Source organism: Guyanagaster necrorhizus (assembly GCF_019112545.1).
Source record: "Guyanagaster necrorhizus MCA 3950 unplaced genomic scaffold BT62scaffold_1, whole genome shotgun sequence".
Lineage (NCBI taxonomy): Eukaryota > Fungi > Basidiomycota > Agaricomycetes > Agaricales > Physalacriaceae > Guyanagaster > Guyanagaster necrorhizus.
The window spans coordinates 2,195,382-2,208,190 of NW_025064880.1; positions in this window are offsets into that span (position 1 = coordinate 2,195,382).

Here is a 12,809-nt window from a genome sequence, read left to right on the forward strand (position 1 = left end):
GATAGCAGAGATGGCTTATCAGTAGTTATATTCTCTCTTTCTTGATGAGGCATTGTCACATCAGATACAGCAGTATCTATGCTGTTATATCTATTTGTGAGAGGTGTATCATCACTGAGGGGATTTATAATATTTCTGTGGTTTTCAGAAAATACATATTCATCAAATACAGCATAGCTGATGGTAATAAATTACTGCATAGAAGGGTTCCAGAATAGCCAGCCTTTTACTCTCTTTAGATACCCAACAAAGATATATTTTTGAGTGTGTGACTCCAATGCTTGATGTCTTTTCCTTCAAATCAGCATATATGCAAGGTATCTAAACACACAAAAGTGAAATATATCTGATTTTTGATGATCTGGATTCCATTCTGTGAAGGGTGTTATGTTTGGAAAAGAATCTATGAGAATGTGATTTTAGATATACAGTTGACTATCTCACAATGCATATGGTCAGGAGACACCAAAACCATATGCATTTATAGATTTATGCAGAACCAAAATAGCATGTGATGTGACATGTGACTTTATGTGACAATGTTGTCATTTCCCCAAAATGCTGTCAGTGGCTTTTGGGTCAGCTTTCCATGCATCTTCTTGAATAATGCCCCTCTCAACTTCCTCAGCTGTGGTACTAATCCACTCTGGTCACCTTGTGAAACACAAAATGCCTCCAGCTTTTGAATAAGCTCAAATCCTTCCCTTGTAGTTATCAAGGTCTGTTTTTCCTCACCCTCCTCTTCCTCTTCTTTCTCCTCATCATCGTCAATGACAGTTATTTCCCCATTTTCTACTGCAATATCATGCTTGACAGCAGCAACAATCTCCTCATCTGTTGGCATTGTCTCAAGATCTTCAGTATACTCTTCTGCAATAGAGTTAACCATCTCTTCAATGGTTGGAATGGGACCAAACATGCGATTTTGTTGTTTCAATTTGACAAGATGGTCCTTCAACATTATCTCTGCTGTCTGGAGCTGTTGAATGGGGGCAATTTGGGTGGGAGATGTGTTTATTTCTGACTGTGATGAAGAAGCCAACTGATTGACTGCCTCCAGTGCTTTACCAACATCATTCTCTGCATTTATAACAGCCATAAGAGCAGGACACCAGTCAGCATCAGCATATTGGTTTCCAAGCAGATCCTGCAATGTCTGTTTGATCCCTGGAAGCATGTATTTGTCTGTTGAGGCAAAGTTATGAACAAGGTTCTATGCAGACTTGAGGAGTGAGGCATCTTGGAAATCATTGGATGGTGTGGTAGACTGTAACTCAGATGCATTGTCAGGCATTATACTAGTGTGTTTCCAGCAGTTTGCTATCGTTTCACTACTGACATTTGCCCAAGCATCATGAGCAATAGTCATAGCTTCAAGAAGATCAAGCTTGAAGATCTCAGACTCTCCAAGATCATCGAAATCAAGTGCATGGATACATATAGCATTCCGATAATGTGCCTTGAAGCAGCAGATAATACCAGCATCTAGTGGCTGAACATATGGAGTCATATTGGGCTCAAAGAACTCCAGCTTTGTGTTATGGGGTGTATAAGCAATGGAATGCTCTTGAAAGTTGTCCAAGATCAGCAGAACCTGCTGCATCTCCCTCTTTATCTTTAAATCAAACATCTTCACCCACTCTATAAATATTTCACTCATCATCCAGGCCTTCTTGTTATTCCGATAATAGAATTCCATTGCTGTTAGACTCTTTTTCTTGAAACACTGTGATTGCTTTGACTTGCTAATGAAAACAACTGGCATTTGCTCACTCCCATCTGCATTCACAGCAAAAAACATGGTGATGCAGAACTTGTCCTGTTTTCATCCACTCATAGGACCAGATGCCAAGATATGATCTGAGATGGCAAAGATGACAAGACTAGATTCATCAATATTCTATCTGTCCTGCATCACATATTTCGCTATAATACTGTGAAGATGCATATGTTCTTTTTTTACTGCCATCATATCCACTGAGCCTGCTTCTCCATGCTGCTGAACCTCCTGAATCTTCCATGCCTTGCAGAATGACCTCAACTATCCCTCTCCTTTCAAACACTGATCCTCTGGAATATTTATCAGATTTTCAATCTGATTTTACTTCTCTATCAGCATTGCACCAGTCACAGTCTCATCTTAGAGCTGCATGTTCTGATACCAGGATGCAACAGCATGCTCCACATCAGGTCAGGTGACAATATGAGACTTTTTGGATGATAGTGCATTAGAGTTCTCGTTTGCATGCTGTTCAATTTTTATATGAGATGCCAGCTTCCATGAAAGAGTTGATTGGGTAAAGAGCAGTGCACCTTCCTTTTGGTTTGCGAAATGTGCCACAATGTCAGCATGTCGATAAGAAGGATAGTTATCAATGTGTTTGAATACTATGAGCCAGTCTCCTGTTGTGAGGTGTGGGTGGGAGATCTGCTTTGGAGGCTGAGCTGATGATGTGTACATTAGGATTTTCTCCTTCTGTTTTGTATGCTCATATGGATTTCCAGGTTTAGCACATGGTTTTCATGTTGGTTCAGGAGGCATGTTTATAGAGATATAGACTGTGTCACTTTACAATAATTTTTTTTATGTTTGTCATAGTCCATACAAACAAATTATGTTCTTTATTGTTCTAATATATGCATAATATCATATCAGCTTACTATAATTTTCAATCTGACAATGCATATTCCTAACTAGAACTATATGCATTATGTGATATGCATTTTTAGCCTATTTCTCTACTCTCCAACTGTGTTCCAGCCTAATCCATATGCAAAGTCAGAATTATGTATTTCAACATCATGCATTGTGAGATAGTCAACTGTAGATGGATACTTAAAGAACAAGGTTCTAAAATAATGGTGAGAGATATAACTTATTTAGCATGGCAGTGATGGCCTCTGCAATCATGTGGTTGGCTTGTTCTGCTGTGTCATTCTGGTATAGTTCATTGGGTTCAATGTGTCATCTTTTGATCTCATACTCAGCACAGAAGTTGATGAACTCCTTTCCCATACATTCATCATCTTTGTCTTTCTGGAACCTGATGATTTTGAGTCTTAGATGGGTATTCTCTGTATATGCTTTGAACTGCTTGAAGGCATCAAAGACTTCACTTTTATACTTCAGAGATGCAATGGCCCAAGTGTCAGATACACTGCAGATGAATGTTATACAGTAGCAATAGCTCTCTGAAGTTGTGACAGACATTGGACCTTTGATATCACTGTATACTTGCTCAAAAAGATGTTTCTTCCACTCTGAGGAGCTATGAGGAACATTGTGGCAATGCTGTTTGCCAGTAAAGCATGATGTGCAAATAGAATCTGTTGGAGGATCTGACTCTTGCTTCATTTCAGTTATTAGCTGCTTTGTATGCATGTGTCATATAGTGTCCATGTTTTGATGACAGCAACATCTATACTAAAGTGTATTGTCTATCTGACAGGTACTTGTGGAGCTTGAGTTTGCAATGATAGTGGCTGATTTTGAGAATAAATATGTAGTAGCATTGACATAGCTAATATTGCTCTCATTTACAGTTGCAGTGAATCAAACCTTTTCACTCTGGCTGAAAGTGACATCTGATCTAATGATTGAGATCTTGAATCTCTTTTTTCATATGAGATGATAGAGTGATAAGAGATTACTTTTTAATGCTAATACATGCAGTCTGTCAAGAAGTTCCACCATTGAGCCTTTCTCTCTCTGAATCTCTGGCTCCAGTACTACTGATCCAATTTCTGCTGAATAAATAACTGAATTGTCTGCAAGATAAATGAGGATGATATGTGAAGCATAGAGTTGAAACTATTGTCAGTGAGAGATCATATGATGAGAAGTGCTTGTATTAGTATTCCAATGAGACATGGCAGATGATGATAAATCAGTACTTGCTTGGCTAGCAGTCTTCTTCTTTATCTCAGCAGAGTTAGCTGTTTCTGAATCCTTCTTTCCAGCCTCTTTGTGATGATGCTTCTTGGTAGTATGATCAGCAGCATGTTTATGATCTCATTTAAGTGAGAACTTCTTGATTATACACTCTTCCTCTATATGATTCTCATAAAGGCACCATCCATATTTTACAGTGGCATTAGTAGCTGAATTTGTGACTGAATAGAAAGGTGTGACTTTAAGGACAACAGAGACTGCTGAGTCACTAGCATGCAGCTTCTAATTGTTTTCTTCATTGTGAAATACAGTGCAAAGTCTTTTGAGAGTGAGCTTATCAGAGAGAAAGAGTAGTGATGTGATGAAGTTTTCAAATTCAGGCTGAGAAAGTGTGTAAATCAGAGCCATAATAAGAAGCTCTTCTTCTAACTGCTGGAGGCTAAAATAAACAGAGTGCAGAGCATGGATATGACTCATGATTTGAGTGCTCTGACTGGCAAGGTCTGAAAGTGACTTATCTGTCTCCTTGAGATTGAAGAAGCTGTCATAAGCTACAAATTGAGTTGCTGATTTTCTTTGCTGATAGTGTGCCTTTAATATATTTCACATTCTCTCCAGATCATTAAGACAGAGGTAGATTATGCCAGCAGCCAATATTTGAGTCTTCTTTCAGCCCTTTCAGTCCTTCTTCTCCTGGTATATTGGCTTCTCAGGATCTGCAAACTCTGGTTCAGAGTCACAGCTGATAGTGATAAGATACTCATGGTGAGTTTTGAGTAAGGCCAATATGTTTTCTTTCCACTCACTATAATTGGAGGCATTTAGATTGTGTTACACACATACCACTGGCCTCCACATTACCTCAACCAACTATGAATTCAAACATAAGTCCCACTAGATTCTGCCTGTTTTTCATTAACCAATTTCATTTTATTATTACTATTTCACATTTGTATTTCACACACTAGTATCTAGACCTCAAACACAGTAGCAAATAGTTGACATCAGAATCCAATGGATCCTGACTTGGAATTAGCTACTAATAGTATATAAATCACATACAAGCATTGTAATTACTCAGTTCAAATATCAACTTGGATAGCCATCTACACTTCATGCTCACTTCAGCTCCTCTCTATCTTGTCTGTCAGATTCTGTTCTGAAGGATATTCCTCTTCACTGCTCTGATGGAACTCTATTCTGTCTATCCAAATCCTTGGGCTTCAACTCAAGGATGACATTGCCAATAGCTTTGTTGATGCTCACATACTCTGGTGGTCTTTGCACATGCACCTAAGCCCAATTGATTGGCATGTTCCTAACAGTATATTTGAATTCAAACCCTTAAGTCAAAAATTTCATCATGTCTACCACATTCATCCAACCTATAGAAGCTGACTCTGAACAAACTCAGTCTACTCATTGTAACATGTTTTTCATAGAAGGCATTCCAGCCTCTGCCTCAAAGGAACAACCAGGTCTTTTCAGATCAGCCTCTGATAAAGGACAATCCTTCTGTAGAGAAACCTATACCCACTCTAGCTTCACTGCCTGCCAATCAAATTACAATGATTCCTCTAACTCTTTTGACATCACTAGCATCTCAACCAATGGAGCTCAATGGGTCAGCCTGATATACAGTGCCTGAACTGACCCTCTGATAGACCCTTTATCTCTGGGCAACATGCATGGAAATTCAGACAGTCCAGACTCAGAGGGCAGAGATGAAGATACCTCTACTTATACCTCCATCTGACAAGAACTAGATGGTAATCCACTAAATCCTTTTTCAGGAGGACCAGGAGAGCCAGGAGGACCAGGAGGACCAGATGGTCCCAATGGCCCAGATGGCTCTGACAGTCCTGCAGGAAGCAGCAATCCAAACCAGTGATATGCAGGGTATATGTCCAGCTCTATAATTTGCAAATTCTGCATAACACACTAGAATATGCTAGTAACTGAGGATCATTAGCCAGTAGAGGACTATGGCTGAGGCTCCAAGCTGATAGTCATGCTAGTCACCAATACTAAGTCTAAAAGGGACTTTGTAAAATAACATGGCCTAAGGTTAAAAATCCTAAGTCAGGTTTGAACTTAGAAAAGTTCTGCACCACACTTTGGAAAATACTAAGTCCAAGTTGGACTTAGAAATGGTATCTCAAATGGGGCCAATTCTACATGCCACCAAGACAAGTATATTCTAAGACAGCTAGAGGCATAATACCATAGCCAGTTGTGGAGTATTGAGTAAAGATAGCATTATCCAGGAGCAATAAGAAGAGGAACCCAATGATCTGTGACTAGCACAATGAGTTTTGACTCAAATGCCTAAGTCCAAATTTTCTAGGTATCAGATGATCTAAGGGACTTAGAATTGAGAGGAATAGAGTGGATAGGACCGGTTGACCAGGTCTGACCAGGCCTGATTGATTGAGCTACTAAGAATAACTCAGGAGATTAAAACTCTGAGTAGACAGAAAGGAGTTAGATACCCACAGGCACTGTAGACTTAAAATAAAGCTGTGTGGTGACCAGGCAGGTCTGGAAAAGCCTAGGGGAGTCCAGGAGTGCTGCCATTCTGGAATAATGGCATGATTCTGCTTGAAACAGGAGAAATACTATTTTGAATGCTTTATTTATAGATTCTGTACCTGTTGTTGATGTATAAAAGAAGGAAATGGGGGGGAAATAGCAAGCAAGTGACCCACCCCTGTGTTCAGGCCTTCTAGCCCACTGTAGCTAGTCCCTGGGACAATGGATTTTGAGTTCTGCTTCGACTTAGTGATTTATTTAAGTTGCTTTGTCACTTAGAGAGGATTGGATTGGAATAATAACTGTATTTTGGGTTTTAGATTAATTTGGATTCCAAACTATAAGGGTTTCAGTGTCAGAGTACAAGTTCTTTGGTTTTGAGGACTGCTAGCTAGCCAAGAGTGCAGCTAGTCAAGCCTAAGTGCTTGATAGACTTAGTATTTGGATTTTGGAGTTCATTGGGTTTCAGAATATTCTAAGTTGATTTGGAGCACAATTTGACATTGATTCTAAGTCCTAATTATACTTAAACATTGTTATAAACTACTTGCATGAGTATTGCATCTTTGAAAGCAAGATAGAGTTGAATAACTGTCTTTATTGACTGTTTCTTTGATTTTACTTAAGACTGCAAGAGTGCTTCTATCATACTTGAAACAACTGACCTCAACTGTATTTGGTGACTGTGTATTGAGTGGTTAGGTGTTGGTGATTGAGAGTTTATTTCTCATTCATCTCTCTTAGTCACTTAGCCATTACCAAGCACATCACCAGCAGGACATGTTTCTAGAATTTATGAATCTGTTATAAGGAGTCTCTGCTTCTCTCAATAACTCTAAGCCAGCCACCATTCAAACCAAAGTCAAAGAACTGGAACCTTTTGACAGCTCTGATTCTTGCAAACTGAAGGCCTTCATAGTCTTCCTTCAGTTAAACTTCAATGACAGACCTACCACATTCACAATAGATGCTAGCAAGATCAACTATGCTGTTTTCTTCCTGGCCAGCACCATGCTTAACTGGTTTGAGCCAGACATTCTTAACTCCAATCCATGGAATCTGCCAGTCTGGCAATTCTCCTACATAGCTTTCTTAGATGAGCTTTATAGCAACTTTGGCCTCTTTGACATTATCAGAGATGCCAAAGATGCATTAGAACATATTTAGATGCATAATAGAGACCAGATCATGAAGTATATAGTCCAATTCAATCAGTATGCCTTACAAATTGGATACAGAGATAACTCTCTCTGCTACACCTTTTACTATAGCCTCTGCACCCACATTAAGAATGACATGGCCCACCATGGGAAGCCAAACAACCTTCATGACATGCACTTCCTTGCTCAAGAACTTGATGCTTGCTACTGGATCTAGAAGACTGAAATCACCTATAAAAACTGGGACAATAAGGCCTTCAACCAATCCTCCAACCCTAAATCCAAGAGGTCCAACTCTTCTTTCTTGGACTCCAGCTCCACACTGAAATCTACCACCTCTAAGCCCTATATCAACAAGCTAGACAAAGATGGCCATCTTACTCAGAAAGAAAAAGACCATCAGTGCCAGAACAACTTTTGCATGTTCTGTGGAGCCAAACATAAGACTGAGGATTGCAACAAGTGGAAGGCAGTGGCCTCTGCCAAGGGTTGTGCAGCTGAAGTAGACACTGCTTCCAAGAAACCAGCTCCAACTGAGTTGGAAAACTAGGAAGCAACTCTGTTCCCTCCATGCAAATTCAGAGTTGTATTGACTTTATTCACACACTAGAGGTCATCATCCTCAATGCAATATCTGTTTTCAACTAATTCTTTCATCTTCCACTTTCAGCAGAATTACTGACTAGTACAGAGCCTGATGGATCTCTAGCTTTTATCATTCTGTGTTTTCTTGCTCTTATTGATTCTGGTTCTAGCTACTGCTTTGTTGACATTAAGTACATAGCTGCCAATGATATTCCTATTAAAACCATCCTTAGTATGCAACTCCAATTATTCAATAGCTCTATCAAAAGCTGCATATCTAAAACTACAACTATTCCTATCTATTTTCCTTCTAGAGACATCTTCTCTATCGACTTTTATGTCACTCATCTGGATTCATCTTGCAATTTTGTTTTAGAATACAACTGGCTCTCCTGCTATAATCCACTGATTGACTGGGCTGAGAACAGTGTTAAGCCCAAGCAATACATGATCTAAACACATAATAAACAGATGCTGTATCATCTTTGTACAGTCATGCCTGAGTTTATTATATGTGTTTATATAGCATTATGTTTCAAGGCTAATACTGTTAGGCTCAAGTCACATGTGATCTAAAGCACATAATAAACTAACATGACTTTGTGTTTGAGTCTTCTGTTAGAGTCTACTGATGTACTTTGTTGATCGAAGTGTTTCAAGGCATAAGAAGTCACTCAAGATAGAATGAGGAAGAATAAACTTTAGCTTGAAGCTGGGGATTATCAGTGAGAGCAAGCCTCCTTATATACTGTATATAATATTGCTATGCCTATGAATGCCTATTTATATATTCTTGTATCCATTGTGCTCTTTGTTCTTGAGCATTGTTACTATCTACAAAAGTGTCCTTATGCATTGTCAAGCATTGTTGTTGCATTGAAAGACAATGATCGACTTGGCATTGTCATGACTAAGCCTCATCTCATGGTCCTAAGCACTGTATTAAGCACTCTGACTAAGCATAAATAGGAGTTAAAAGATAAAGAAAAATGAAAAAATCATAATATTACCCTCTTCTTAAGACCATTATCCCAATAGCTTAATTTAGGGATAATTTGTAGTCTCATATGACATCCACTGCCTCCATGTGCTTTTCATTTACCTATTGGTTAGATTCAGAGCCATAGTCTTTCCAACTAACCAGGTAGTCTACTGTTGTTGTCATACCTCCTTCTTGAGCTTTGACCTTTCATAATTTGTGATGCAGTATGTGGTTGATCTCATAGTATTCTTTGTCATTGATCAGATCTGGTGGAGGAGGTGGTGGCTGTTCTTAGTTCAGAAAAGCCAGAGCAATAACAGAGTGAGGAGAGATTTATTGAAGACATTGTGGACCTTCCAGTGGACAGGAAGGCATAACTTGTAGGTGCCTTGGCTGATCTTTGTAAGAACCAGAAAAGGGCCAGTGTGCTTGTCTGATAGTTTCTTTTTTGATTGAGGGAGATAAAGATTCATTGTATCTAGCCAGACTTTGTTGCCCACAGTATAGGTGTGAGCAGACTGTCAATGTTTGTCATACTATTGTTTCATTGCTGTCACTGCTTTTTCAAGAGCAATCTGGATTTCCTCATGGATTTTGGTCATAGAAGTGGCAAAATCACATGAGGCAGAGGTTGTGATATATATGCACATTATTTATGTGATGTTGGGGTGTCACCCATAATTGATGAAGAATGGTGTTTTGTCAGTGGCAGAATAAATGTGATTATTGTGTTGAAAGGCAGCAAGAGCTAGCTATTCTACTCAGTCATCCTGTTGGTAGTTGATAAAAAGATGAAGATACTTTTTGACTTCTTGATTTGCATATTCCATCTGTCCATCCATCTGTAGGTGATATGCTGTTAAGGTATTACATTTGATGTGTAGTAGCTGGTATAAGTCATTGAGGAATTTTGAGACAAACTGTAGTCCCCAATCAGAGATCACAACCTGAAGCATGCCATATTTAGTATAGATTTCATCATAAAGGATCTTCACCCATTCTTTTGAGGTTAGCTCTGTTGAGCAGATGATTGAAATGATAGTCTTCAAGAAGTGATTGACTATAATAAGAATAGCATCATAGCCATTACACTCTGGTAAACCAGTTACCATGTTTATAGATATATGTGTCCAAAGGGCCTGTGGTACTTTATTTGGATGAAGTGAGGTGGCTTTTGATTGCATGATTGCCTTTCTTCATTGACATACCTCACAGGCTTTGACATATTGCTTGATGTTCTGTCTGAGCTTTGGCCACCAGTATTCATGCAGTATCAGTTCTTTGATTTTTGTGATGCCAGAGTGTCCTGCTATGGCATGGTTATGACATGTGGTGATAATCTCACCTCTCAGGGCTTGGTTCCTGGAGATGTAGATTCATCCATCATATTAGATCATTTCACCTTCTTTTGTCATGCTCTGCTTGTGGTTTAGGGACAGAGCTATGTGCTGATCCCATTTACTAGTGTCCCTGGTTGCACTTTTGATCTGCTTATGGATCTCTTCTTTGGTAGGCATCAGCATCATCTGGAAGTGTTTGGGTTTTAATAATGTCACCTCTTTATTGTCACTTCTGCCTTGATCATGGTCCACTTGTTGACTGAGGAGGTCAGCTTTTTTGTTCATGGTCCCTGCTTTGTGATGCAAAGTATATTGGTATTGGCTCAGTTTGATGACCCACTGAGCCTGTTGTTGGTTTAGTTTCTGCAGTTGTCAGAAGTATCACAGATTTTAGTGATCTGTCTAGATCTCAAAGGTCTGGACTGTCCCAATGAGATAATATCACCATTCTTCTAAGGTGAGCATTATTGCCAACAGTTCCTTATCATAGATCTCATAGTTACATTTTATAACCATGAGAGCTTTTGATAAGAAGGCTACCAGCCACCACTTTCCTTTCTGTTTTTGAGATAAGACTGCTCTGACTGTCTCCTCACTTGAGTTGGCTTTGACTTGGAATTTTCCATCTGGTGTTGGGATTGCCAGGATAATATCCTCAGCAAGTTGTTGCTTTAGGTTGTTAAAGGTGGTTTGCTGTAAGAGTCCCTATATCTAGAGCACATTCCTGGTGAGTTATATCATGAGTTGGATTATTTTGCTATAGTCCCATATAAACCATCAGTAGAAGTTCATAAAGTCTAAAAAAGACTGAAGTTCCTTTTTCTTGGTAGGCTTGGGCCATTCTATCACCTCTGCCACTTTGATGGGGTCCATGCAGATGCTTCCTTCACTGATAATCACCCTGAGATACTCCATCTCCAGGACTTCAAATTCACACTTCTCTGCTTTGAGGAACAGCTTGTGTTTCCTTATTAGGGCTAGCACTTGTTGTACTAGCCTTTGATGCTCCTCCTTGGTTTTTGACATGATGAGAATATTGTCAAAATATATTGTCATCTTTCCTATGGTGATAAGATTCTTGAATATATTATTCATCATCTACTGGAAGGTGGCTGGTGAATTAGTCAACCCAAAGAACATGACTGTAGGCTTGAAAAGCCCTTAGTTAGTTCAGAAAGTGGTCTTCCACTCGTCACTCTCTTTGATATGTATATTGTTGTACCTCCACCTGATGTCAAGCTTGGTGTAGTACTTGGCACTGTGCAGCTTGTCTATTAGTTCAGAGATCAACAGAAGTGGATAACAATTTTTAATTGTCATTTTGTTCAGCTTCTGATAGTCTTGAACTGGTCAGAGCTTACCATTCTTCTTTTTGATGAAAAAGAATGGAGAGGCTATTGGTGATTTGGATGGTTGGATTCTCCCACTGGATAGGTTCTCATCCAAGAACTTATCAAGTTCTTGTTGTTCATTATTGCCAAGGAGGTAGGTCTTGCAGTCCAGGTTGGTATTGGTATTAGGGATTAGCTTGATGGTGTGGTCTCATGATTTAGAGGCTAGGAGCTTGTTGAAACTCTCTTTTTTGAATAAGTCTCAATAATCATATGCCCATTCAAACACTATTTCCTTGAACATTCTTTCTTCTTGTTTAGCATTGGCCTTCACTGCTAAGTCATTTGTGTAGTGTATGGCTCAAACATGGAATGCTTGTTGGAAATCCATAGTGAGAATAGTCTCACCATCCTCCATCTCCTCATCCCACTTGTCTTTGGAGTCTTCATCTGACAATTCAAATGGCAATTTTCAGCATTTACACTGTGCAAAGATAATCTGCCCAGTTTTCCAGTTGACAAGTGGGTTGTGCCTGATCAACCAGTCATAGCCTAAGAATATTGCTTTGATTCTTAGGTCAGTGACTGCTAAGTTGATTCATTCTGAATGATCACTGATTGTTAATCATAATTCAATGAACTCAGTAATCAAACCAGCTTGATTCTTGATGCTGTTAGCATTGTAGATGGGAATTGGTGCTACAGTGGACTGGGTTGAGAGTTTGTATTTGTTGATGAAAGTTTAGTTAATGGAGCTGCCAGTGCACCTGCTGTTGACTGATGCTTCAACTGCATGAGTTGATTAATTGGTGAGTGTCTTGATCTGAGCCTTGGTGGTCAAGTCCTGTTTCACCATCTTGGTTCTTTATACATATCACTGAAGTTCTTGTAATTCATCAAGCCATTTTAGAGCATGACACCACTCTGCTTTCTTTACTCCTTCTACCATCTCACTGATGACTTCTTTTGTTTGGGCTTTATGTACCC